Here is a 27,893-nt window from a genome sequence, read left to right on the forward strand (position 1 = left end):
CAGAGTTTGAACTCAGGGGATCTGACTCTTAACCCTTATGTTATGTTGTGTCCGTGCATCCTACCTTGACTCACTCTACACCATCCATTTCTGTCTTCCTCTTCCAAAAATGCTCAATCTGTTTCTGCAGTTGCCTCAGACTGTGGGCTGCCTCTCGAGGTTTGATGTAAGGTGAGAAGCAACCCATTTTTCTGGTGGAGAATTGTGAGGTAGAAAAGTACTGAAGTTCCTTCCGTTGCTGCTGTGAAGCTGAGTGACTGTGGGCAATCACTTCCTTCTCTGGGTTTAGTGTATAGACAGCCTTGAAGAGTTAATTTCTAAGACCTCTTCCAGCCTTGAACATCTGATCCACTCTTTTATTGAAGGTCATGTGGGATGGAGTTGGAATGGGGTACTCAGATATTGCATATAGCGTCATCGGAGTGGATCATGCTCTCAAGGATATCCATAATCCTCTCACCTCACCATGCAGCTTGAGAGCACCATGAGGGGCAGGGCTGAGCAATAACTGCTGTATCTTTCTATACCAGCTCCTGAGAGCAGACCTTCACACACCGTTCTTGAAGGAATGAATGAGTGCCTGCCCTGCCCTCTCTGAGTTAGACGGAAGATGCCAAGAAAGTAGTAAGATTCTGGCCTTCAAAATTCCTGGCTGCTTTGTGACTCATCACAGGTCTCTGATTTCCAGTGCCTACTCTTTGGTCTGAGAACAGCGAGTCACCTTTTTAAATCTCTGGGCAAATGCACGGGACCGTTCAGTACTGTGGGGCTTCTTGGAATTGTGATCATTTCCTCAATCTTTAATTCCCAGCACATGCTGTCAGAATCTGCCCATCTCCCCTTGTCAGCACCAATTTGGTGTGTGCCAGAATGACCTCCAACCTCCAGCACCTGTATTTCATGGCTTGAGAACATTCTCTGACTGCCAAAGCCCAGAGACAGGCCCCCTGGGGATGAGGCAAGGAGTGTTAATTCCCTGGCAGTCCCAGACTCTGGTAAGGGCAGACAATGTGGACTTCAGTACTTGATTTACGCCCCCTGCCAGAGTCCCCCAGGGCACTCTGGGCTGGCTCCAGTTCAGAAAACCACCTGACTTCCATCGGATCAGTGTGAATCCCAAAGGGGCTGCACAGAGGCTGGAAACAAACATTAATTCTGGAACTCTCCCAGCCTAAAGGTTGGCCTGAGTCTGAGAGATCCGTGCCTCACCATTCGTACAGGATGCTTTCAGAAGAGTTGCAACCCCTGCTTAGAAGGATGGAGGACACAGCTTGAGTGGCTGGACGTTCAGCGTCATTCCTTCACACCAGCTGGTGGATATTGACCACCTCCCATGTGCTGGACAGCTCTTAGAAGTTACCACAGTGCTCACAGAAAGTTTGTTAAATAGCCATTATTAGTATGTTTATATTTTATTGAGACCCAGAATAGTTGAGCTAAGAGGCTGTAGAAGTAGAATACGAGCCTAGGTCTGGCTCCGTGTCCAGACCTTGATAAAGAACGTAGTACAGCCTAAGGAACTAGAGCAGGCGGTAAGACAGACCCTCGCTTAATGAACTAGAGGTGGGGGCTGAAAGAAGAAAGAATAACGAGGCAGCTCCTGCCCTACCAGATCTTCAAACATGATAAAATTCCAATAATTAAAACAGATGATACTGGCACACAAATTGGACAGCAGATCAATGCAATAGAATAGATAGCTCAGAAATAAACCTTTTTATATATTAGAACTTAGTATATGAAAAAAAGCATCAGAGACTAATTGCATGGAGGATGGAATATTTTATACCTAATATTGGAAAATTAGTTCCAGTTGGAATAAAAAGTTAAATATAAAAAATAAAATCATAGAAAGAAGGAAAATCCTCAAATGTTTTATAATAAGCATGCATTACCATGAAAAAAAATCTCTTTTGAAACTAAAAAGAGGAATCGGCTTTGTACATAGAGGGTGTAGGCATTTTTTATATGGATGCAATCTGATGAGGATGCCCAAAATATTTCTCATGTAATCATTCACATATTCATTTATTGAAGAAACATAAATTGAGGGCTCCTAAGTGCCAGACACTCCACTAAGCATTGACAATACAAAAGCACGTGCTCATTACATTACCTGAAATTCTAACATTAGCAATTAATTCCTTTTATAAAGTATTGTTCTATTTTGTTTAAAGGCATAATGACAAAAGGGATGGGGAAATATTCCTTTCGAAGACTGCAGCTACCTGATACTGGAGGCCAAGGCAGCCAACACAGCAAGGTGGAAATGCGTGGATGCGGGTGGGAAGACGCTGGAACACAGAATTCCCAAATGACCAAGATCCCCACACCCTTCTGTGCATGCCCTATATGATCCCCTCCCCTTGAGTATGGGCAGGACCTGTGAGTGTGATGGGATGTCACTCCCATGATCTGGTTGCTAATCAGTTGAATTTGAGTTACGATTCGATGACTGCAGAGTGCATTGAAAGTCCAGATGGCAGATAATATTTTAGATCATGGTGGTGGCAGTGAGGACAAAGGTTTCTGAATAACCTTGAGCAATACCCGGGGTGGAACTGACTTACTCAGGTGAGCCTTTAGAAGACAGTGAAGCATCAAGCTTCTGCTTGCCTGGGGAGTAGCAAACAGCCATATGGTGAACTGCTTATGGGGGCCACATGGCTATGAATTATAGATGGGCTCTGGAATCTGAGAGCAATTGCTAGCCAACAGCTAGCAAGAAAATGGGAACCTCAGTCATACGACCTTAAGAAAACAAATTCTGCCAGTAACCATGTGACATTGAAAGAGGATCCAGAGCCTTGCATAAGGACTGCTTCCCTGTCTAGCACCTGGATTTCAGTCTGGTGACACCCTGAGCAGAGGACCCAGTTAACCTGTACCCATGCTCCTGACCCACAGAGACTGAGATAATGCTTTTGTATTGTTTTATGCCATTAAGTTTGTGGTAATCTGTTGCACAGCAATACAAAAATAATGCAGACACATAAAAGATAACTGTAGGCTCTCCCATTCTGCAAAAGGCCTGGCCTAGTTGGGGTTCTTCATGCTCCCTGAAGACCAGCTGTTATTCTCTGCATGAGAAGAAGCCAGTGTGGCAATTTCTTGAGCAGAATGGGACTGATAATCTTCCCTAACTCAGCTGAGTCACATCACACCCTGCCTGCCTAGTTTATGGACCCCTTAAGGTCAGAGACCATAAGTGGGTTTCAAAAATATTTGATGAATCAATTCCATGCATTTCATTGTGGGGTCATTGTGAGCTACTGAAAACATGTGTCCTTGGCCCAGCTACTTCACCCCTTGGTGCACTGATCTCCTGTGTTGCAATATGGTGGTGTCGTCACCCCCTCACCTAGCAGGAGAGGGTTTTCTAAGGACAGGTGAGAGCACACATGTGAAAAACCTGTGTGCTCTTTGAGAGAAGAAAGCTATATTAAGTCAACGGGTGCTTCTTGTTATTCTTTGTTTGTAATTATGCTTTTTCAGAACTCACAGTGTGCTAGAACCTGCCTGGTTATAGGAGCATCAGCTTTAGAATCAAACAGTTCTGATTGCCGGGCCAAGTCTGCTGAGCACAGCAAGAATGCCTGAATTCAGTGCTGACTGCTCCTCTCAAAAACCTGGCCTTGGAATCATATGGTTTCCGCTTCACTGATTTTTCTCAGGATCTGAAGACATTTTGACTAAGAAATCTCTTTTTAAGAAAGAGAAGTTTTAAACAGGTTTCAAAACTTTCTTTTAAAAAAATTCCTAGAACATGTTCCTTCACCTTTTAAAAAAGGACAAAATAGTTGCTGCATTGACAGTTGTGTTACAATCAGGCTTTTTAAGGGGAACAGCTTTTGGCCATTTCCTGTTTATGCTCCACAAATAATATCACTAGAAATTTTGCTGCAGCAACCTGTCAAGCAAATTTTAACTGTCTAAATCCTCACAACTTCTGGTGGAACTGCTAATAAGCAGCAAAATAAAATAGTTAGTACCTTCCCCATCGTGCTTCAGTTTTTCCTTCTTGTCCTGAAGCTGACTGCATAAGTAAGCCTCCATGTTATATGCTAGGATATTAAAGTAATGGCTAAGTGAGTTCCTTTATGAAAAGAATTATAAATTTACTAGTGAAAGCCAAATCATTTCACTTACTTAGACCACACTTAAGACGGTTTTACATCTAAAGAAATAATAAATTAGCTTTGCAGAAAACGTAAAGGTAAACCAAGTCATGGGTTTTCCTTTGTTAACTGCATCAGCTCAAATCTGTTCTTTAAGCCATGGAGTAAATGGGTCACAGCTTTGTCAATGGAAAAAATCATATATAGATGAAGTCACATGAGAAGTAAGCAGTGCAGTCTTCAAATGGTAGAGCTTATAGGAATCGTGCCTCTACCACTCTCAGATTATTACCCAGCTGAGGACTTCTTGGGAATTTTTTTGCATCCTCCTGTTGTTTTTAATATCCATTTATGCTAGGCATGTCAAAAGATGACACACTCAGGATTTGAGGCACTAGCTGCTGGTGTACCAGATCTTGGCAATTGAGATAGATATTTCTTCATTGAAAATTATTGCCAAGGAGGGGTTATATCTTGGGGAGTTAAGGATATGGCTAAGCTATGGTTATAGGCCTGGAGAAAAGGTAAAATAGGTATGAGAGTAATATTGTAGGTAACAAGATTGTTAATGTTAATTATCATTAATAAATACCAATATGTCATTTCATATTTGTGAGGTAGTTACTGCTTATGAAGCACAAACAATAAAATCACTCTTTTTAACAGATGAGAATGCAGAGGCCAGAAATGGATAATTAAATTGCACGAGGTCACAGATTTCAGTGGTAGATTGAGGTCTACCTATCCTAGATCCCATAGTATTTATACCTCACAGCATCAGTTATATGACTTACAGCTATTAAAAAAAAAAAAAGGAGCCTTTGCCGCTTACAAGTTGGCTCCCTCAGGCAAGTCACTTCCCTCTGGGACCTTCACTGTATCATCGGTTAAATAATTTATGAGGTCAGGTGGTCCCACCTGCTGCTGAAATTCCATAATTCTATGCAAATATAAGGGGCACATATGTAAGGGGAGAGGCATTATGATTTTAGTCTTCTTTGGAAGGAAGCTCTGTGTTTCAGAAAGGGACTGAAACATAAAAGAAGCAGGATATAAAGCAGGAATTTTTGCCTGCTGGAGCAGTGACATTTCATAAAGTGATTAGGCAGTGACATTAAATAAGTTTTCAAGCCATATAAGTGGTTAATTGGCCAACTCTGTTGAGGAGATGTTTTCTTGAATAAATCTGAGGGTGTCAGTTGTTAAAAAAAAAATCACAGAAATTGTTATTTGTTCTTGTCATCCGCAATATCTTGATGCAAAACCTCCTGTTTTTACAAGAAAGGGAGGGTAGATAGGAGAGATGACAGGACATTCTTAAGAGCAAGGGTGGATGTGGGGGTGCTATCAGCTCAGATCTGTGGCTTTTATTCTTCCCTCTTGTTGCAATAAGCTGTCAACTTCAACAGAGACTAACCATGGTGCTTTTGGTTTCATTTTGTAGAGCCTCATCAGGTCCATAATTCTCCCATTTGAACCCGAGCAGGGGTGACACATTTTGTCACTGCCCTCCCCAGGCTCCAGGATTCGACCTTCAGTGTCACCCTCAGGACTGGCATGGAACTGGCAAGCAATAGGTGATGCATTTCCCCACTGCTGGTCAGGAATGACTTAAAATCAGTGAGGGTATAGATATCCTCACTGTATAGAATCAGGTTAATAATATTAATAATTATTTATGCAAAGGTAAGAGCTAATCATAATTACTGTTTACTAAATATTCTTACATTAATTTAAGAACTTTAAAAGAGGAGGCTGAGAGAGCCAAAGAGACCCTCTGGAGATCACTCCACAATAAAACAGAAGTGAAACTCGCATATTCTGACTCTGAGACCTATAACTCAGCTCTCCTTAACCTCACTTGCCTCTGTTCATCAAACAGTCAATCAGTTATTAAGTAATGTCTATGCACAAGGACTGTCCCAAGGGATGGGAGTAAATCTCATGAACAAGACGGACCCAGCCTTTGCTTTCATAGGGCAGGAACAAAACATAGGACTTAGGATCCTGTAATGAGCTTAAAAGGTACACAGACACAAAAACACACAGCACTCACACACATGTATAGCTTTAGTGACATTAGACCTAGTAGGCTCCCTCCTCTGAGGCCCCAAATTTATAGGTCTCTCTGTGTGATAACCAGCCCTTCACTTAACAAGGGCAGATTCATCTGTCAGTTGCTGAGGCTTCATACTCGCCTGCCGGGTGTCCTTGGTGCTTTCCTTGGTGAGACAAACTAACTGACAGGCTTGCCCAGAGCCCTGAGCGATAAAGCCAGGGGCCGAATGTGCAGACCAGGGAGACCCTTCTACTCCGGAGCCTCCCTTCCAGTCAGGGGGATCGCTAGCAAATAGAAAGATGGCACTGCTGATCAAATAGTACTTCTAAATAAAAAGTCGCTCATCCCAAAGCCTTTAAAACTTCATCTCCTTGCAGATCAACCTTCCTCAAAACCATTTCCATCCTCCTCCATCATTAAGAAACCCCAGCCACCCCTTGCGGCCCTGAGAACCAATCTGCCTTCCACTTCCAGTCACTGAGCTCCCCTGATCGGCTGTTCCAAAGTGGAGTGGTTTTGAGAACAGACTGCAGAATCTGGCTGCCTACCTTCCTTGGTTGGTTCCAACACTTTTGCCTCAGGTCCCTCATCTGTTTTTTTGTTTGTTCTTTTTCTTTTTCTTTTTTTTTTTTTTTTTTTTGAGATAACAATAATAGTGCTACTCCATAGGATTGTGAGGATTAAAAGAGTTAATATTTGTAAAGCCTTTAAAAGGTGTCTGGCCTGACCAGGCACAGTGGCTCACGCCTGTAATCCCAGCACTTTGGGAGGTTGAGGTGGGTGGATCACCTGAGGCCAGGAGTTTGAGACCAGCCTGGCCAACCTGGTGAAACCCTGTCTCTTCTAAAAATATAAAAATTAGCTGGGCATGATGGCAGGTGCCTGTAATCCCAGCCACTCGGGAGGCTGAGGCAGGAGGATCACTTGAACCTGAGAGGTGGAGGTTGCAGTGAGCCCAGATCGTGCCATTGCACTCCAGCCTGGGCAATAGAGTGAGACGCCATCTCGAAAAGAAAAGAAAAAGAAAAAAAGGTGTCTGGCCCATGGTGAGTGCTGTGTGTTCACCATTATTTTTTCCATTGCTCCAACAGTGGTTATTAGCACTAAAAAGAGTCCAAAAACAGTTCATAGACTCATCCAATCTTAGTTTTTGTTTGTTTGTTTTGTTGTTGTTTACAGGTGAGAAAACTGAAGCTTGAAAAGGTAAGATTTCTGTTAAAAGATGTGTCCTCATTTTAGCCTTTTAGAGGTTTCTCCAGGTCACTCTGAATAACCTCACCAGTCCCCCATCCCTAGTCCTCTGCAGCTGATGACTGTAGTGATGGGTTCAACCCAGGGCCCTTTCACCTTCATCCTGTGGTCACTTGATTCCCCAGTTGTCTGGCTATGAGCCCTGCCATTGTACTCACTCCTGCCTTTCCTCTCTGTGAGTCTACTATGGTCTCTCACATCTTTTAGCCTCATTTTCTCCAAGAAGCCTTTCAAAGCTGTGTGCATTGATTATGTGGTTGCTTTGGCTTCCTACAGCCTCTGTTCCCTGGTTAATTTCCACCTGATCATGTCCTCGAACTGGGGAGAAGGGATGGGATCATGGAGATTACCTGGCCCAGTGGTTCTCAGCAGCCTGGAGCATATGTGGTGTATGTGGGGAAGGTGGGGAGTGGAATGGAAATAGGGAAGGGAGGAAAGAGGGAAATAACTGAGATATGGGGCTGGGGTATATTTTTATAATTTGGAATATTTTTTAAAAACCTCCCAGGAGATTTTGATGCAACATTCTGATGGGATCCAGTGATAAAATTCATGTCACATTGTATCATAAGTGAGAAAACTTTCAGTCACAGAAGTGCAATACGTTATTTAAAGACCCACCACTGGTTTGGGGAAAAGTGAGGACTTGAACTTGGGTCTCTTAACACTAAGCCTAGAGCTTGTCTGTCTCTGTTTTATGTGTGTCAATGGTAAAATTTTCAAAATTCAAAACCCATGAGTCCCAGAGTTGCCATTATAATCACCTCTAATTATGTTTACATATTAGTTACTGTGTACCAAACATCAATCTAAACACTTTCCATGCGTTATTTACTATGCACAAACCCCTGTAAGGCTGATGCTGTTATTATGCCCATTGTACAGAGAAGAAAACTCAGGAACAGAGAAGCCAATAATGTTCTCCCAAGGGGAGTCCTTAATACTATTTACATGACCTATAAATCTAACAGCTACAGACTTGAATAAGGTAGCTATATTCACATGAGGTTATCCTAGATTCCTCTGGGTCATTTTCATTTTAAAAATTGCAAGATTGAAGAAAAGTCTAAAATCTTGAAGTACACAAGCAGGATTCACCTAAAATCATTTTTCCAGCTTAGATAAGCATGCTGCTTTTTTGGAAGCTGTGTGGCTCCTGTTTAGATGGCCTGTCAGCATGGCCTCACAAGAACGCAGTGGTATTTCACCTGTGCTGTCTCAAAAACCATAGGTTAGGCGTACTCCTCCACCATGGGCCAATCCACAATTCCTGGTTTCTTGCATGCCCTTGAGTTACAGTGCTCTTCCCTCATATCCCCAAACCCAACTGAGCCTGTGCCCAGGTTCCTCATCCGCTTCCTTTCTGCCCAGTCTCCGCATGTCCATCTAAGGTGTAAGGGGCTTGTACCCTGCATTAGGCCGTTATTGCATTGCTACAAAGAAACACCCAAGACTGGGTAATTGATTAAAGAAAAGGGTTTAATTGGCTCATGGTTCCAGAGGCTTTAGAGGAAGTGTGGTGCTCCCATCTGCTCTACTTCTAGAGAGGCCTCAGAAAACTTATAATCATGGCAGAAGGTGAAGGGGGTACAGGCACATCACATGGCAAAAGCAGGAGCAAGAGAGAGAGAGAGAGGTGGGGGAGGTACTGCACACTTTGAAACCACAGATAGGCGTGAATTCAGAGTGAGAGCTCACTTATCACCAAAGGAATGACCCAAGCCATTCATGAGGGATCTGCCCCTGTGATCCAAATACCTCCCACCACACCCTACCTACAATGGGGATTTCAACATGAGATTTGGGTGGGAACAAATATCCAAATTATGCCACACCCTTTTTGGCTTCTGTGCCTCCTGCTCTCCACTCCCCCATTTCCTGCTGTAGATAGATAGGCCCCCAGGAATTTCCTGCCCTTTTACCTGCTTCTGGACTGTACCCTCTCTTAGATTTCCTCTTTATATATTCTAGCCATTGGACCTCCTGTTACCAAGATTGCCTGAATCAAACCATTTGGCCCTGCCCCTGGGCACGGCCTGCCCATCTCCCTGGATCTAGCTACTGAAGCTGGCTTAGTCATCTACTTCAATCCCTTGTTGACAGCTGCTTTCGTACTCCAGAGAGAGACCCTTCTCTGTCCCTGCCTCCTCCCAGCAGACTGGCTTCTGTTGCTTAAGCCCCAGCTCACTTCCCAGCTGAGTCTCTGTATATACATAGGGTGGTTTAAGGCCCGGGAAGCCAAAATAAACCCAAGCCAATCACAGAGAAATTGCTCATCACTATGTAGGCTGAAAAACTGAGGTGGGGCTGATAAGCAACTCTCCATTATGACCTGCAGCCCTCAATGTTACTCTTGCTCTTGGCTTTCTGCCAGGCCTGTCATTGAATCTGAACTTTTAGCCCAAGCTCTGCCCTATTTGGACCTTGGCACAAACCAGAATGTAAAATGATAATGCCCTGAGCTGTGCTAAACAGCACAGAGCTCCTGAGATGTTACAGATGCAGCTGTGACCAGCAAACACATTGTTTCCGGGATTGTGTTTGTAAATATATGAGTTGCCTGACAGCTTGTGGAATTAAATATAGATGCTACATCACAAACTCTAGCTAAAATAAACTATATGCTGCTCAATGAATGTCAATAAGTACACAGAGAAAGAATCATTGTGCCTTTTTGTAGCATAGTCCAAGACACCCACCCCTAAGTGCTTTGTTTGTTTGATAAAGGGCTCTCTCTTTAGGCTCCCATAGGCTTTTGACTGGTATTAGTGGAAAGCTAGGGGGATAGCAGGAGTAAGGAGACAACAGGGTGCAATCAATAAAGCTGCTGCATTGAGGAAATGATGTGCGGTGGCAGGAGCTAGCTTGGAAGTTCCACAAGTAGACTGGAATATCATAGTTAACCTTTTGGAATTGCTGACCACAAAGCATCATTTCTAAAAGTATGGTCCAAGGCTCACTGGTAGTTTGCAAGGGACTACTGATGGGGAGCAAGCTGTTCTATCACTGCAAGCTCTCTCTTCAGTTATTAAGCCAAATAACTCTCCTTCCTTTAGATTGATTTTTACAGACAACCAAAGCTTATATATTAGCAATCTATTTAATAATAGATTAGATAGTGGCAAGAATAGAATAGATAATGGCAAGTTGAAGTGACATCAGCAAGATGGTGGAAGAAGAGGTCCCAGGCTTCACTCCTCCCACAGAAACATCAACTACCCAGTCAAAAACACCTTGGTGAAAATGTGGGAATAAGCCTGAGTCACCTGTGTATTCCATGGAACTGAATCAAACTCCACATGGAAGGGGTAAGAGAAATGGTTTTGCTTTGACCACGTTGCCCTTCCTCTCTCCCCTAAGTCAGCACAGTGCCACACAGAGGAAATTCCCTAGGGCCCATGGTTTCTACAGCGGGAAAGCAAATATCCAACTTTCCCAGCATTTTGAGGTGCTTCCCAGGCAACTCACCCCATTCTCACCTCATTGGAAATGGGGAATGGAGGAGAAAACCACATGACTAGACTATTTGGGGTCAGGTAAAAACAAAGTCAGGAGGTGGAGCCCACAGAGAACAGTAAAATAAATTGTCAAGTGAAACATATTAAAAAAATATGCAAATTTAGACATCACAGATTTTGGTAAAAGCTCAGTGCACCTGCCACTAGTCGTGCTCAATCAGTGGTATCTGTGGGTGTGTAGCTCACCCACAGAGCTGAGCTGGTCACTCCCAGAAGAGGTGGGAAGGGTTACATGGCTTGAGTCTCTAGATGGCCAGCCTCAGACCCTACCCTAGGGTCCTGCCTAGGTAAGAGAAGACCCCCTGCAGCAAATTTCCACAACAAGCAGGCACTAGATCTGCTACAGTCAGGAGTTTAATCTACACTCCCTGTAGCCTTAAAGCTTACCCCTAGACTCTGCCCAAGGAGACTGCTGATCACTGTAGCAAATACTGACAAAAAGCAGGCACTAGTTCTGCCACACCTGGGAGTTTAATCAGTTCTTCTCTTGGCCTCAAAGCCCATCCCCACACCTCACCCATGGAGGAAGGCAAATCTCAGTCATGCATTTCTACTGACCATAGCAGTTAGTTCGTTCATCCCAACCTACTTAACTTTGGGGCCTCTTCTGCAACCTTGGTCAACTCCTGAACTCAAATAGCAGTACCTGGCCAGGGAATTACACCCTGTGGCCCTGCCAGACAAGATGTGATTGCAGCATCCATATGGCAGCTCAGCCTAGTAGTAGAGCTCAGCCAGCGATCTTGCCAAACAGCAAAGCCTAGTCAGCTGCCCCACACAAATTCCAGGTAAAAGCAGTAGCCCAGCCATCTAGAGAACTTAAAAGCAAGCCTGCCTTCCCAGGATCATTACTCATCCAGAATGACCCATCCAGAATCATAGGGGTAGATTAACTAGTGAATTTCTATCCCTGCCAAAAAAACAAACTTGTAAAAGCCAGAAAAGTTGTCTGTCTCCACAAATGCATAAACACCGATACAAGGATACAAGGATTATAAAGACTCATAACACCTCCAAAAGAAAGTGACAAAGCTCTAACAACAGACTCTTAGGACAAAGATATCGATAAAAGGACAGAAAAATAAATTCAGAATAATCCCCTTAAAAATGTTTAGTAAACTTCAAGAAGATACAGATTAAACATTAAATAAAATCTCGAAGATAATACACAAACAGGAGAAGTTTGACAAAGAAATAGAAACTTTTTTTTTAAATGGAAATTTTTAAAATGAAGATTACAGTGACTGAACTGAAAAATGCAATAGAAAGCTTCAACAGCTGACTTTATCAAGCTGAGAAATCAGTAAACATAAAGACAGAAAATTTGAAATTACCCAATCAGAGGAGTAAATAATAATAATAATAATAAAGAATGAAGAACATCTATGGGAATAATGGGACATCATCAAACAAGAAACCTAACCTATGCATCATAGGCATTCCAGGAGGAAAGAAAGAAAGAAAGAAAAAGGCCATAAAACATATTTAAAGAAATAATGGATGAAAACGTCTCTAATCAAGAAAAGAAGCCAACACCTAGGTATACAAAATGTGGAAGTCAGCAATAAAACTCTAACCAAAAAAGAATTCACCAAGACATGTAATAATCAAATTATCAAAAATTAAATACAAAGAACAAATTCTGAGAGCAGCAAGAGATAAGAAATACATCACATACAAAGGAGTCCCAATAAAACTATCAGCAAACTTCTCAGCAGAAACACCGCAGGCCAGGAGAGAACTGGATGATATATTCAAAGTGGTGAAGTGAAAAAAAAAAAAACTACCAACTAAGAATACTTCACTCAGAAAATCTGTCTTTCAGAAATGAGGGAGAAATAAAAACTTTCCCAGACAAACAAAAGTTAAATAAGTTTATCATCACTAGGCCTGCCTTGCAGGAATTGCAAAGGAGAGTTCTTTTAACTGAAACTAAAAGATGCTAATTATTAACATAAAATTTATGAAAGTACAAAACCTAATAGTATAAGTTATATGTAGCAAAATTTGGAATAGCCTAGGACTGTGTTAGTAGTATGCAAAGTAATTTTATCCCTAGTACAAGCATTAAAGGATGAAATTGTTAATAACAACAGTTGCTGAAATAAATTGTCAAGTAAAACATATTTAAAAAACGATATAATTCAGACATCAAAAACATAAAATACTGGAATGGGGGAAAACTGGAGAGTTATTGTATGCAATCAAAGCTAAACTGTTAGCCTCAAATAAACTATTATAAGTGTAACATGTTCTATGTAAGCCTCATGGCAACCAAAAATCAAAAATCTATAGGAGATGCACAAAACAAAAGAAAACAAAATACATACCCTACAGAAAACCATCAAACTACAAAGACAGAAATAGAGGAATAAAGAAAATATCCACAAAAACAACCAGAAAACAATTAACAAAATGGCAATAGTAAGTTTTTACCTATTAATAATTACCTTGAAAATAAATGAATTAAATTCTCCAATCAAAAGACATAGAGTGAATTTATAGATAAAAATCCAAGGTCCAAGTATATGCTGTACATAAGAGATTCACTTCTCCTTAAGAACACACACATACTAAAAATGAAAGAATAAAAAAAAGATATTCTTTGCAATTGGACAGAAGGGGCAGTGATACTTAGACAAAATAAACTTTAAGTAAAAAACTGTAAAAGGAGACAAAAAAGGACATTATATAATCAATTCATTAAGAGGATATAACAATTGTAAATTCATATGACCCCACAGTGGAGCCACTAAATATGTAAAGCAAAATTGAAACTCTTCCCTCTAAATTCTGGAACAAGTCAAGGATGCCCACTCTTGCCAGGTCTATTCATCATGGTTTTGGAATTCCTTATTACACCAATAAGGGAAGAGAAATATGTAAAAGGCATAAACATTTTTAAAAAAGAAAAAGTGAAATTGTCACTGTTTGCTAATGATATGATTATCTATATAGAAAACCCAAAATAATCTACAACAAAATGTTAGAATTGATGAACAAATTCAGTGAAGTTTCAGGACACAAATCAACATGCAAAAATCAGTAATGTATCTCTACACTAACAACAGAATTTCTAAAAAAGGAATCAAGAGAACAATCTCATTTACAATGGCTATAAAAAAAATTAGGAGTAAATTTAATCAATGAAGTGAACTCAGATAAATAAGAGATAGCCCATGTTCATGAATTAAAAGAATAAATGTTGTGAAAATGTCCATACTACTCAAAGCAACATATGAATTCAGTAAAATTTCTATCAGAATCCCAATGTCATTTTTCATAGATATAGAAAAAACAATGGAATATGATTGAGCCTTAAAAAGGGAAGAGATCCTCTCATTTGTGACAACACAAATGGAATTGAAGAACAATATGCTAAGTGACATAGACCAAATACAGAAAGACAAATACTGCATATTCTCAACTAACTGTGGAATCTAAAACAATTGAACTCATAGAAGCAGAGTGTAGAACGGAAGTTACCAGAGGCTGAAGACTGGGGAGACTGGGGAGATGATAGTCCAAGTGTACAAAGCCTCAGATAGAAGAAATAAGTTTGATTTTTTTTTAAGATCTGTTGCACAGCGTGCTAAATATAGCTAATAATTGAGTACTATACATTTCAATATTACTAAGAGAGTAAATCTCAAGTATTCTGATCACAAAAATGTCAAATATTTGAGGTGATGGATAGGTTAATTAGCTTGATTTAATCATTCCACCTTGTATTCAAAAATCATAGCATCACTTTTTGCCCCATAAATATATACAGCTATATTTTGTCAATAAGTAATTTTTAAAATCCTAAAAAATAATGAAAAGTTGGTATTCATACACTAAAATCAGCCCCATGTAAGGGTTTGCTGATGATTCTCATTTAGCCTTCAACCAAAGTTTGTTGCCATGTAATCCTGGTCACTGATGCAAAACTCCCATCATACTGCCTAAATCACGGAAATCCCCACTCCTGGTGGTGGTGCCAAATGAAGGGTACTTGGCATTCAGGAAAACTTCAATGTTGTCCTAAGGGTTAAGGTTTTACTTGTGTTCATCGTTTGGAATTTATTGCAACCGCTATGTTGTTTCCAATTTTATTTATTTGTTTGTTGTATTCCTCTTTAATTTTTTTTTTCCAAGATGGAATTTCGCTCTTATGCTCAGGCTGGAGTGCAGTGGTGCGATCTTGGCTCACTGCAACCTCCGCCTCCCAGGTTCAAGTGATTCTCCTGCCTTGGCCTCCCAAGTAGCTGGGATTACAGGCTCCGGCCACCAGGCCCGGCTAATTTTTGTATTTTTAGCAGAGATGGGGGTTTCACCATGTCAGACAGGTTGGTCTCGAACTCCTAACCTCAGATGATCCACCCACCTCGGCCTCCCAAAGTGCTGGGATTACAGGCATGAGCTAATGCACCCGGCCTTTAATTCTTTAACATCAAGTTTTTTCTCCATTAGAAAGTGGGACTGTAGACTTAGACTGCAGCAATTTGGACACTGTTTGAAGGTCCTTGTGCAAAATTAAGAGCCCCCCCATAGAAGAACTTGAGTAATTCTAAAGAAACCTGACTTAATTTTGGCTCAGACTGCTGCTGACTTCCTAAACTATTCTTGACAAATGAAACCTTTTGTAAAATGTGGTAATAATTTTCCCATTTCTTTCCTTTTAAGAAAGTTAAAAAAATATCTACTCATTCATCCAATTAATGTTTATTAGACAAAGAACATTCCATTTAGCTAGGACATAAAATAGAAGAAAGGGAAGATGGCAGAAAAGGCTGAAATGTAATGATTTAGTTTTTTTGAAAGAAAGCTGTGTGAAAATCCTTGTTATAATGCTCCTGCAGCAAGCCCTATTAACCAAAGTCACATCAAGAAGACCATGCTGACCAGGACTTGCACACATCCACGACTCACTCAGTGATAATAGAGGTTCAAATCAGTCACTTCTGAAACAAAACAGATTAAATTATTTTCAGCCTAATTTTGAATTGCATCAGTGGTTTTCAGTCAATTCTTTAGAAAATAGTATAAAGTAACTTTATTATTCAGTATTTTAAAAATCAAATTATTTTATTTCTTGAACATGGTGAATAATAGAAAATTTACTTAAGACAGAGCCAACCATTTATTCCTGTGGTTCTCAATTAGGGACAGAGAAGGGGTGATTTTGCCCCCAGGAGACCTTTAGCAATATCTAGAGACGTTTCTGGTTGCAATAAATGAGGGCTGGGTGCTCCAACTAGTGAGGTAAGGCCAGGCGTGTTTCTCAATAGCCTATAATGCACAGGACAACTCTCCACCATAAATAATTCCGTGACCCCAAATGTCAGTAGTGCTAAGATTGAGAAACGCTGATTTATGCCAACAAATTTTAATGAATCAAGACTCATAAAATGTCTCTGAAAAATGTAAGACCAACTCTTTAGAGAAGTTTTTCATGTTTGTCTAGTTTGCCAACACACATCATGGAGCCAATGATCAAATATTACACATCTCCACATCTTTTCCTTTTAGGCCTCTGGGTTCATGCTTAATAGGACCTTCATAACAATAACAACAATAAAATCAATAGAAAATATCTATTTATTAAGCGCATATTTTCTTTTGGGAACTATGCTAAGCACTTTATTTCCACCAAGGTAGGTATTATACCCAGTAGTGCCCAGTGGCGCTCACCTAGCTTCAAGATCTTGGTTCCAAAGTGCTATTCTCCACTAAAAGGAATTAGTGCTCCTTGGAGAAATGGATGATTATAGAACTGTGGCAATTAAAGCATAATATAAGCCTGGAACATTTTTTTTTTTGTGACAAACAGTAGTGTGCTGGTGAATTTTTAACACCCAGAGCTGGGGAAAAAAGCTCTGACTGTAACGTGCAGACTTCTGTGATGTAAATACCTTCACCATACTAGGTTCCAAGCTACTGACTTGATAGGATTAGCTCACAAATATCCTGAAAATTTTACAATGGGCTCTTCTAAGCTAGTGTGACACCAACTCCAACACACCAGTAAATATTTTTTTTTTTTTTTGAGACAGAGTCTTGCTCTGTCGCCCAGGCTGGAGTGCAGTGGCACAATCTCAGCTCACTGCAAGCTCCGCCTCCTGGGTTCACACCATTCTCCTACCTCAGCCTCCCAAGTAGCTGGGACTACAGGTGCCCGCCACCATGGCTGGCTAATTTTTTGTATTTTCAGTAGAGATGGGGTTTCACTGTGTTAGCTGGGATGGTCTCGATCTCCTGACCTCGTGATCCGCCCACCTCAGCCTCCCAAAGTGCTGGGATTACAGGCGTGAGCCACCGCACCTGGCCTAAATGTTTTAAATACCCTAAAAATAATGGGTGTATGTCAAAAGGACACAGAGCCACCTTGAAAGGGCTCCCCTCATGAACTCCAGGACAATGGCAAATAAATTACATTTCAGTGAGTAAAATAGTAATCTATGAGGCCACATTTTATCTATCATCTATCTATCTATCTATCTATCTATCTATCTATCTATCTATCTATCTATCTGTGTCTATAGAGATATGTAGACAGATGGCACATAGGTAGGTAGGTAGATTGATTGATATACTCAAACAGAGAAAGAAAAGAAACCTTTTATTTATAATATAATGTCAACTAATACATGCACAAAAATTATGGAATTAGAGAATTATTATTTAGCAATCATCACAGTGATAATCCATTGAGGTAAGAAACATAAATCACTGCTAAACAATGGGATAAAAGTTGATGTAGAATGAGATATTTCACAGTTTTAAAGTATCTCTTCAAAACACTTATACAGAGAAAAAAAATAACTTTACTGTGGACAAACATGACAGCTACCATCTTACTCAAGTGGTCAGTTAATACCACCAGTAATAACCCAAATAAAAATCATGTGCCAGCTGATAGGATCCAGTGAGATCATAGAATCACTTCTGTGATGGTCCTGCCAAAAAGCCATAACTTGAATCATAATGAACAACACAGGGCTGGACAGCACGAGGAAATCACAGAGAAATCTAAATTAAGGAACATCCTACAAAATAACAAGCCTGTAATCTTCAAAAATATTAAGGTCATGAAGGTCAAAGTAGGACTGAGGAACAAATTGTTCCAGATTGAAGGACACTGAAGAGGCATGACAAGTACGTGCAATGTACAATCCGGAACTAGATCTTTTGTCATACAGGCTGTTACTGGGTCAGCTGTAAACCTTGAAAGGGTCACTGGGTGAAGGGCCCATGAGAGTTATTTATAGTCTTGCATAACTTCCCTGTAGAGCTGAAATTATTACGAAGCACACAGGAAAAAAATGAAAAAAATAAAGTTATATATATTTACACAGTTGATGGGGCCAACATTGACATCTTGGTTCTAATTTTGACATCTATGCTATTTACCAATCTACAATTTTAAAATATATGCTCTTTTATTGAAACACATGAGGAATATCTTAGATGTTGTAAGACAGATCCTCATAATTTATAGCTTTATGGACATAACTGGAGACTTGTTATCTGGTTGTATCCAGGGTGGTGCAATAGAAATATAATGCAAACCATATATATACATGTACATAATATATATATAATATATATATTAAATTTACTAATAGCTATATTAAAAATATAAAAAGAAATAAATGCACCTAATTTTAATAATATTTTATTTAACCCAATCCAAAATATTGTCATCTGAACATGTAATCAGTATAAGAAAATTATGACTGAGTTTTTATTTTCACACTGAGTCTGAGATCTGGTATGTATTTCATATTTACTGCACATGTCAGTTTAGATAATAATTTTTCATCGGAAAGTTTTGATTCTCTATTTAGATGTCAAATAATTTATAGTTAAAAAATAGATTCACCTATATGAGTTACTCCAAGAATACTTAAACTTTTTCTAACATCTGAACTGAGTATGTTTTTAACTTAAAAAAATAAAAACTTAAAATTTAGTTAATTAGTTGCACAAGCTATATATTAAATGCTCAATGGCCACATGTGGCTGGTGGCTATCATAATGAACACAGGTCTGGACAGGTCTATATTTCATCCATTCCTATATATTTCTATGTATTTACTGTTGTACATTTACATTGCTCACTCCATTCCTATATACAAATATGTACTGTAACTTTATGAAGAGCAGTGTACTCTTTTCATTTTGTTGCCTCAAGCAGAAAGATTTTGAGTGAAGCATGGTTCTAGACAAGTGAAGGAATCAGAGGGCCTGGCTCCTGATTTTCCACCTCCAACTGCTTGGTTAAACTCTCTTGAACCATGGCTGTCTCTGCTCTGGAACTTAGGTGAGTAAATATAGAAAGCACACAGCAGAATGGCACCACAAGGGAAAGATTATATGACTGAAAAGCACTAGATAAATATTAACTTGTTAGGCTGTTTTTATTTTTAGAGACCAGAAGCAGAGGACAGAAGATATTGCCATCACAAATTTCTCTGACTTTGGAGAAGTCAGTGAATTTGCTATTTTGACTTCTCTCCTGTAATGATAATAAAAGGACGCACTGTTCTATTCCAACAACCCTCACACATCTACACCACAGAATGAATCAGAAAATGTCAGCAAAATGCTATGCTCTCAAGAAAGAAAAGTATTGCAAATGAATTTATATTAATAATTGTTGCCAAGTGCTGAAATTATGGATGCTCTTTACCTTCTTTGTTAGGATTTTATGTATTTCCAAATTTTCTATAAAGCGATGAATTATTTTTATAATCATAAAAGCTCTTTTTCTAACTAAAAAATTAGAACAAGGTATTATGAATACTCTTTTATCTCCATTTTGTTTTCTTTTTTTTTTGTTATCTATAAGACTCTGAGTGAGACCTGAGCGTTAGCTGTTCTTACTGGAGAGCTTCAGCCACCAATTTGAACAGCTGGTCAGACAATCCTTTCATTTCCAGGATCTCAGTGTCTCACACTTGGTTGCTCCACTTGCGTGAGGCGGAGCTGGGGTTTAGTCTAAACAAACAGAAACAATTCATCACACTCATTCACAAATGTCACTCCTTTAGCTATTGCCCGGCCCCACCATTCTTGACTCTCTGCCAGTTCTACAGCCTTGTGCTTAGTCAGTCCTTGGCCAAGCAGCCTGTGAGGATGGCCCAGGCAGATCTTGGAACTGGTGCTGGTGATTCAGCAGGAAGAGGCTTTCTGTCTCACTCCATCCATCCTCACTCTCTGCCCTAATGAGCTGCCCAAAGGCTACAGCTGCCCTTCTGACATCTCAGCTGGTGTGGAGGGCCTAGGGAGCAATTACCCATATGCTTTCTGTGCTTGTCGATCCCTGAAGTTTCAATTAAAGATGCTTTCAGTTCTTTTTTTCTTTTTCTTTTTTTTTTTTTAAATATCCTAACTTAGAACCCCTTGCTTCCCCTACAGGGGCACCACATACTGTGATGCAGATTGTCCTTGCACAACACCAAGAGGCACCATTCACACTGTAGCCTAAGTGAATGGCACCCTGTGTTGCTGAGCGGAACACAACCCATGCAGTCACACACAGGGCCCTGCCACTTCTGTGTTTTACCTCTTAAACTCCAGAATGACAAGCCTCACTCTTGGTGATGCAGCACAGTTGTAAAGGTGCAGGGAATAAAGGCAAGAGAGGACCCAAGAGGCAAACAAAAGAAGAAAAGTACATTTGCCTGATCACATACATTTCTGGGTACCATCAACACACCCCTGGAGTAGAGTACCCTGAGGTGACTTGCCAGGGTTCAAATATGTGATGCTTTTTGATAAACTCCAATTGTGTTATTTGTGCCTTCAAAGGATTCTTATTGAGGCTGGGACCCAAACACGTCAGTGTCACTCCTAGACACCTTCCTTTTCAGCACTTACTGTGATAACCGTGTTAAAATCAAATCTTACCTGTTCATTAAGGAAATAACAGTTAAAGGACAACAGCTGAAAAAAGAAGAAGATGAAGAAAAAAAAATCTGTGGCTATGATGCAAATGTAGAATGTAGTGGAGAAGGGGCCAGAGAATAATGCACACTCTCTACAGATTCAGCACCTGGGATGCATTTCTCTGAAGGGCAGTTACCAGCAGTTAGTGGGTTACAGCCGTCACCACACCAGGGGATAAGGGGAGTGGGGAAATGGTTAAGTACACTTTTTTAAAAGACAGTACTTATCTACTTATTCTCATTTGTTGGATATTTGTTTCAAACACAAAACTATCCTTCCCAAATTTGCCTCTCAACACTGTTCTTTAACCTACTTACATACAGTGCCTGCCTGTCTTTCCACAAACATCTTTAAGCTTGACTTCTGCAAAACCTGCAGCAACTTTCCAGTCTCCAAGCCTGGGAGGCATCTTAGTACCTGTGGCTAGTACTTACTGAGCGATGACTGGGTGTCAGACATTGCTCTTACTGCTTTTCATACATTGTCTCATTTGATCCACAGGACAACAAAGAGCTTTGTGTTCTACTGTTAGATTCTTTTTATGGATGAGGAAATTAGGAGCTAAAGAGATTAATTTCTAAAGCAGCACTTCATGGCCAGAGTGGGTTGTCTGGGTCCAGAGTGCAGGTTGTAACCACCAGCTTCTACTCCCCTCAATCCACTTCTCCCCCGTTACCCTAACTTGTCTGCGGCGTTTGGCACTGCTGGGCGCTCTGGCCTGACTTTTCTCTTTCCTGGTTTCTGTCTTTCTGTCTTTATTTTGCTTTTCCTGCCTCCTGTCTAGATTTAGCTTCTTGGTTCACTTTCCTCACTTCACCTCCTTCCACCTCCAGGGCCTATTCTAACTCTCAGCCCCAGGAACCAGCCTTTTTCGAGGGAGCAGGGAAAGGGAAGCAACCAGAGAGAAACTGTAACCAATGTAGCCAGAGAAATATTCCAGGAAAACGGCCACCATGTCGGCAACTGACATCTGGAATTCTAGACTCATCACAAAGGCCCTTTGTTTCATAGAGAAAGATGCAGAGTCCAGATTCTGAGGTTTAGACTTACATATGCGACTAATGGTACAGCTGGGACCAGATTCGAGGCATGTATTTGCCACTCAGCCCAGAGACCCTTGGTTGCACCCCACTCCTCTGACAAATCTCTGGTTCCAACAAATGCCTGCAGGACTCTGTTATCCACACAAGACTTCCACATGCCCGCCCTTACATGGCTGCATCCTATGACAACACTTGTTTTCAGCAACCCTACTCTTCCCCCTTAAATGCCTCCTTCCCACCCTGCATGATTCCTCCCTTTGCCTCAGGTTCAAAGTTTTCTCAAAGTTTGCCTTCTATCTGTTTACCTGTGAGCTTGGTTTTTCCAAGCTGTTAGCCACTCAGGCTCTAGGTAACATCTTTCTTCTTCTATAGGATTTATTTGCAGCAGGATACAAAGGCCATTAGTAAATCAATAACGCTTTACTTAGAAAAGGAGGGGAGGTAGAGACCTGGAGTTTTTAATTCAGATCTAGCAACTCCTGAGGCATTATCAGGAGCATTCTAAAAATAGGCCTTTGAAAGGCACGATGTGCTACTGTTGCAGCTTTATAGCTTCCTGCCCATAAACAGAAGCAGCTTGCTATGGGTGGAATCATTAGCTGAAATCTCCCTCTCCTGTGGTTGTTATGTTTTCCTCTAACTCTAACACCATATGTATTATCTATTGCTCTGGGGCTGTATGTTTCTTTCACTCTTGCCCCTAATCTCTTCTATCCACATATGTCTTAGATGTGGATGTCTTAGATAGAGGGACTGACTTTCCATCTATCAATGTGTTTCCATCTCACCCACAAAATACTTCTGTCACTCTATGAAGCCTCATTTGCCAACGTAGCCACGTTGAGTATCCATAAATCAGCACATGTCCTAGTGCCTTTCATGCTTCCTACTAACATCTGGGGACTCCTATCACTGGCTGTCCTTATCCCTCTTCTTGTCCCACTGTCTCCACACAGTTCTTCAGGCATGTGTGTGAGTGGGGCAAGAGTAGTGGTGACATGACCACGTGCTTTAAGGCCAATGCTGTGATATCTAAAATAATACATGTAAGATTTAACTATAAAACATCAGAGTTCTGCATCTCCTTTCACCTAGCAAGTCTACATCTGGACAATTATTTTGAAGGTGTACACAAAGATTCAGCTACAAGGATGTTATTTGGGAGAGGGAAAGCACCATTTACCTGGCCTTTTGTTTCTAAAGAATATACTAACAATCTATTACTATGTAACAAATGTGTAACAAATTATTTTCTTACCTTATAACAAAATTTAGTGATTGGAAATGATAATAAATATTTACTATCTCACATAATCTCTGTGGGTCAGAAATTTGGGTGGCTCTAACTCTGGGTCTCTTATGAGGTCGTAGCCATAATGCCTGCCAAGGCTTCAGTCATCTGAAGGTTTGACTGGGGAAAGAGGATTCAGGTCTAGGGTGGTTCATTGTCAAGGCTGGTGGGTTGATGCTGGCTGTCGGTAGGAGGTCTCCATTTCTCTTCATGTGGCCCGCTCCATAGGGCAGCTTAAGTATTCTCACAACATCTCACGTCTCACAGAATCTGGCCTCCCCAGAGAGAGTGAGCCAAGAGATAGCAATGCAGAAGCTGTTATGACTTTCATGACCTAGCCTTGAAAATCACACATCATCATTTCTGCTGTATCTTTTGGTCACATAGACCAGCACTGATACGCTATGGGAGGGGCCTATGCAAGGGTGCGAATACCAGGAACTAACGAGTATTGAAGGCCATCTTGAAGCCTAGCTGTCACATAGGAGAAGACTTCACCATGAAATATACTCCTGGTCTCTCTCCTCACCAAGAACTATTTGTATTGTGAGTCTGAGAGAAGCACAGAGCTCACACTGACCTGTTAGTTCTAGATTTCTTTCTCTTTTCCAGCTAGACAGCCTGCAGTGGATGGGCATTCTGCCTGTTTTCTGTTACCCAATAAACTTAGCATAGCAGGCTCTGCCTGTGTGGTCAGCCTGCTAAATCCACAGATTTAGGGAAGTAGCAATGGGAAGGCTTGTGTTGTCTGGCCTGATTTGGTTCCAGATCAAGGTTATCCTAGGATCTGTACTCATTCTTCTCAGGAATGAAGCTGATCTTTACTTGTGTCTTATTTCTCAACTGAAATTCTGTTGAAGAAAAATGGAGGCCAGGCACAGTGGCTCACGCCTGTAATCCCAGCACTTTGGGACACTGAAACAGATCACTTGAGGTCAGAGGTCAGGAGTTCGAGACCAGCCTGGCCAATGTGGTGAAACTCTGTCTCTACTAAAAATACAAAATTTAGCCAGACATAGTGGTGGGTGCCTGTAATCCCAACTCCTCAGGAGGCTGAGGCAGGAGAATTGCTTGAACCCAAGAGGTGGAGATTGTGAGCTGAGATCATGCCACTGCACTCCAGCCTGGAAGACAGAGTGAAACTCCATCTCAAAAAAACACAAACAAAAAAAAGTATAGGTGAAGAAAGAAGTGCTATTTGTTGACACTTCCCCCACATGTTCCTAAACACATTTTATATTTTATAATATGATATTTACAATAGTGGAAAATCCAAAGTAACCTAAATATCAAATAATAGATTGCTTGAGCAAGTTATGACATATACATATGATACAGTATAATACAATCATTTAAAAGTATGCCATACAAGAATACTTAGTGATATGAAAAATTATTTAGGATGTATTAAGTGAAAAATTCAGGTTATAAAATAGAATGCAAGTTTTCATTCCATTAAACATAATGTATATCTGCTTAGAAAAAGACTCTATATACACACACAAAAACATCATTTGTAATTATCACTGGTTGGTAGGTTTATGGGTAGTTAAAATTTGCTTCATTTTGGCTAATCTGTTTTTCCTAAATTTCCTATATTTTACATTCATTACCTTTGTAATGAGACAAGAAAAGAGAAAGAGTTTCAGATGGTAGTTCAGGGGTTCAATTAAAAGTAATCAGAAATTTTTAACCTTCTTTATTAGAGACAGAGCCGGGCATTGGTGTTACCAGCCCACTTGCATAAGCCCATTTGACACCATTGATCATTGCCTCTTTCTTAAACATATTTTCTTAGCTTTCTTGGCCCCACTCTCTTTTTTTTCTGCTTGTTCTGTGGCCACTCCTTATAAACTCATCCTTCTACATCAAGTCATTCAGTTGGAGTTTCTCAAAGCTCAGCTCTAGGCCTTTTCTCTCTCCTGCTGTATACTTTACCCCCTGGTGACCTCACCTCCATCCATGGCTTGACAAGGCAGTTAGCCACAGGGCATATGAGATTCACACCTCCACCCTAGACCCTCTCCTGAACTCACATGATTTGTGTTCTACCTAACTGACTACTTCAACTAGATGTCTCAAAACGGCCTCAAATTCAATATACCCAACCAGCTTCATAATCTCGAGTGGTTTCTATCACAGTGAAGGGCAAAATAATACATCTATTCTTGTGGTTCTTATAATGCAGGATGCATCTTGGAATTATCTGGAAAGCCATAAAACATACCAATGTCTGTATCCCCAAAGGTTCTGGTTTAAAAAGCCGGGGGTCTGGTGCCTTCAACCACAGGGCACTTGCTCCTGATATTGGCACTCCTATGCGGGGTCTGTCCACTTATCTCTTAGCCCACAGTTCTGAGTTCCAGCATCAGGGCTTTAAGGACGCCTTCCTTGAATCTCTCTGTCAGGGTCAAATTCCTGATTATAGCCTCTTGAAACATCACCTCTCTTTTACTTATAGCACGTTTCAATTATGATTGTACATATTTGTTTGGATCATTGTTTGGTCAAAGTCTGTTTCCCCTGCTAGTCAGTAAGTTCCAAAAAGGCTGCATATTATTTCTTTTGGTCCGTTTTATCCCTAGCATCTTTTATATTAAATAACACATAAGTGGCACTCAAAAATGTTCCTTAAATCAATAAAAAGTGAATTGGTTATGGTTTATTGGGCCCCACTTCATACCAGTGCATTCAGATGAGAGCAGGAATCTTGCCTTATCCCAGTGGGTCTTTTTTTTAAATTTTTATTTTCATTCCTTTATTTCATATTGTTTTCTTTATGATTACTTTTTGTTTGTCCTAAATGTTTTCTTTTTTTCTTTTTTTATTATTATTATACTTTAAGTTCTAGGGTACATGTGCACAACGTGCAGCTTTGTTACATATGTATACATGTGCCATGTTGGTGTGCTGCACCCATTAACTCATCATTTAGCATTAGGTATATCTCCTAATGCTATCCCTCCCCACTACCCCCACCCCACAACAGTCCCTGGTGTGTGATGTTCCCCTTCCTGTGTCCATGTGTTCTCATTGTTCAATTCCCACCTATGAGTGAGATCATGCGGTGTTTGGTTTTTTGTCCTTGCGATAGTTTGCTGAGAATGATGGTTTCCAGCTTCATCCACGTCCCTACAAAGGACATGAACTCATCATTTTTTATGGCTGCATAGTATTCCATGGTGTATATGTGCCACATTTTCTTAATCCAGTCTATCATTGTTGGACATTTGGGTTGGTTCCAAGTCTTTGCTATTGTGAATAGTGCCACAATAAACATACGTGTGCATGTGTCTTTATAGCAGCATGATTTATAATCCTTTGGGTATATACCCAGTAATGGGATGGCGGGGTCAAATGGTATTTCTAGTTCTAGATCCCTGAGGAATTGCCACACTGACTTCCACAATGGTTGAACTGGTTTACAGTCCCACCAACCATGTAAAAGTGTTCCTATTTGTCCACATCCTCTCCAGCACCTGTTGTTTCCTGGCTTTTTAATGATCGCCATTCTAACTGGTGTGAGATGGTATCTCACTGTGGTTTTGATTTGCATTTCTCTGATGACCAGTGATGATGAGCATTTTTTCATGTGTTTTTTGGCCGCATAAATGTCTCCACCCCAAATCAACAGAATATACATTCTTTTCAGCACCACACCACACCTATTCCAAAATTGACCACATAGTTGGAAGTAAAACACTCCTCAGCAAATGTAAAAGAACAGAAATTATAACAAACTGTCTCTCAGACCACAGTGCAATCAAACTAGAACTCAGGATTAAGAAACTCACTCAAAACCGCTCAACTACATGGAAACTGAACAACCTGCTCCTAAATGACTATTGGGTACGTAATGAAATGAAGGCAGAAATAAAGATGTTCTTTGAAACCAACAAGAACAAAGACACAACATACCAGAATCTCTGGGACACATTCAAAGCAGTGTGTAGAGGGAAATTTATAGCACTAAATGCCCACAAGAGAAAGCAGGAAAGATCTAAAATTGACACCATAACATCACAATTAAAAGAACTAGAGAAGCAAGAGCAAACACATTCAAAAGCTAGCAGAAGGCAAGAAATAACTAAGATCAGAGCAGAACCAAAGGAAATAGAGACACAAAAAACGCTTCAAAAAATCAATGAATCCAGGAGCTGGTTTTTTGAAAAGATCAACAAAATTGATAGACTGCTAGCAAGACTAATAAAGAAGAAAAAAGAGAAGAATCAAATAGACGCAATAAAAAAATGACAAAGGGGATATCACCACCGATCCCACAGAAATACAAACTACCATCAGAGAATACTATAAGCACCTCTACGCAAATAAACTAGAAAATCTAGAAGAAATGGATAAATTCCTCGACACATACACTCTCCCAAGACTAAACCAGGAAGAAGCTGAATCTCTGAATAGATCAATAACAGGCTCTGAAATTGAGGCAATAATTAATAGCTTACCAACCAAAAAAAGTCCAGGACCAGATGGATTCACAGCCGAATTCTACCAGAGGTACAAAGAGGAGCTGGTACCATTCCTTCTGAAACTATTCCAATCAATAGAAAAAGAGGGAATCCTCCCTAACTCATTTTATGAGGCCAGCATCATCCTGATACCCAGTGGGTCTTGATGAGATCAAGGTGTATGAATCCAGATCCTCAGTCCAGATTCAAC

General features: G+C 40.4%; 1 protein-coding gene across 3 annotated transcripts in view; it reads right to left on the reverse strand.

Annotated features, from left to right (window-relative positions):
• Positions 1-27,893, reverse strand: part of BRINP2 (BMP/retinoic acid inducible neural specific 2) — a 114,405-nt gene that overhangs the window by 55,822 nt on the left and 30,690 nt on the right. The gene's annotated exons all lie outside the window — the stretch shown is intronic.

The sequence above is a fragment of the Gorilla gorilla genome, chromosome 1, assembly GCF_029281585.2.
Source record: "Gorilla gorilla gorilla isolate KB3781 chromosome 1, NHGRI_mGorGor1-v2.1_pri, whole genome shotgun sequence".
NCBI lineage: Eukaryota > Metazoa > Chordata > Mammalia > Primates > Hominidae > Gorilla > Gorilla gorilla.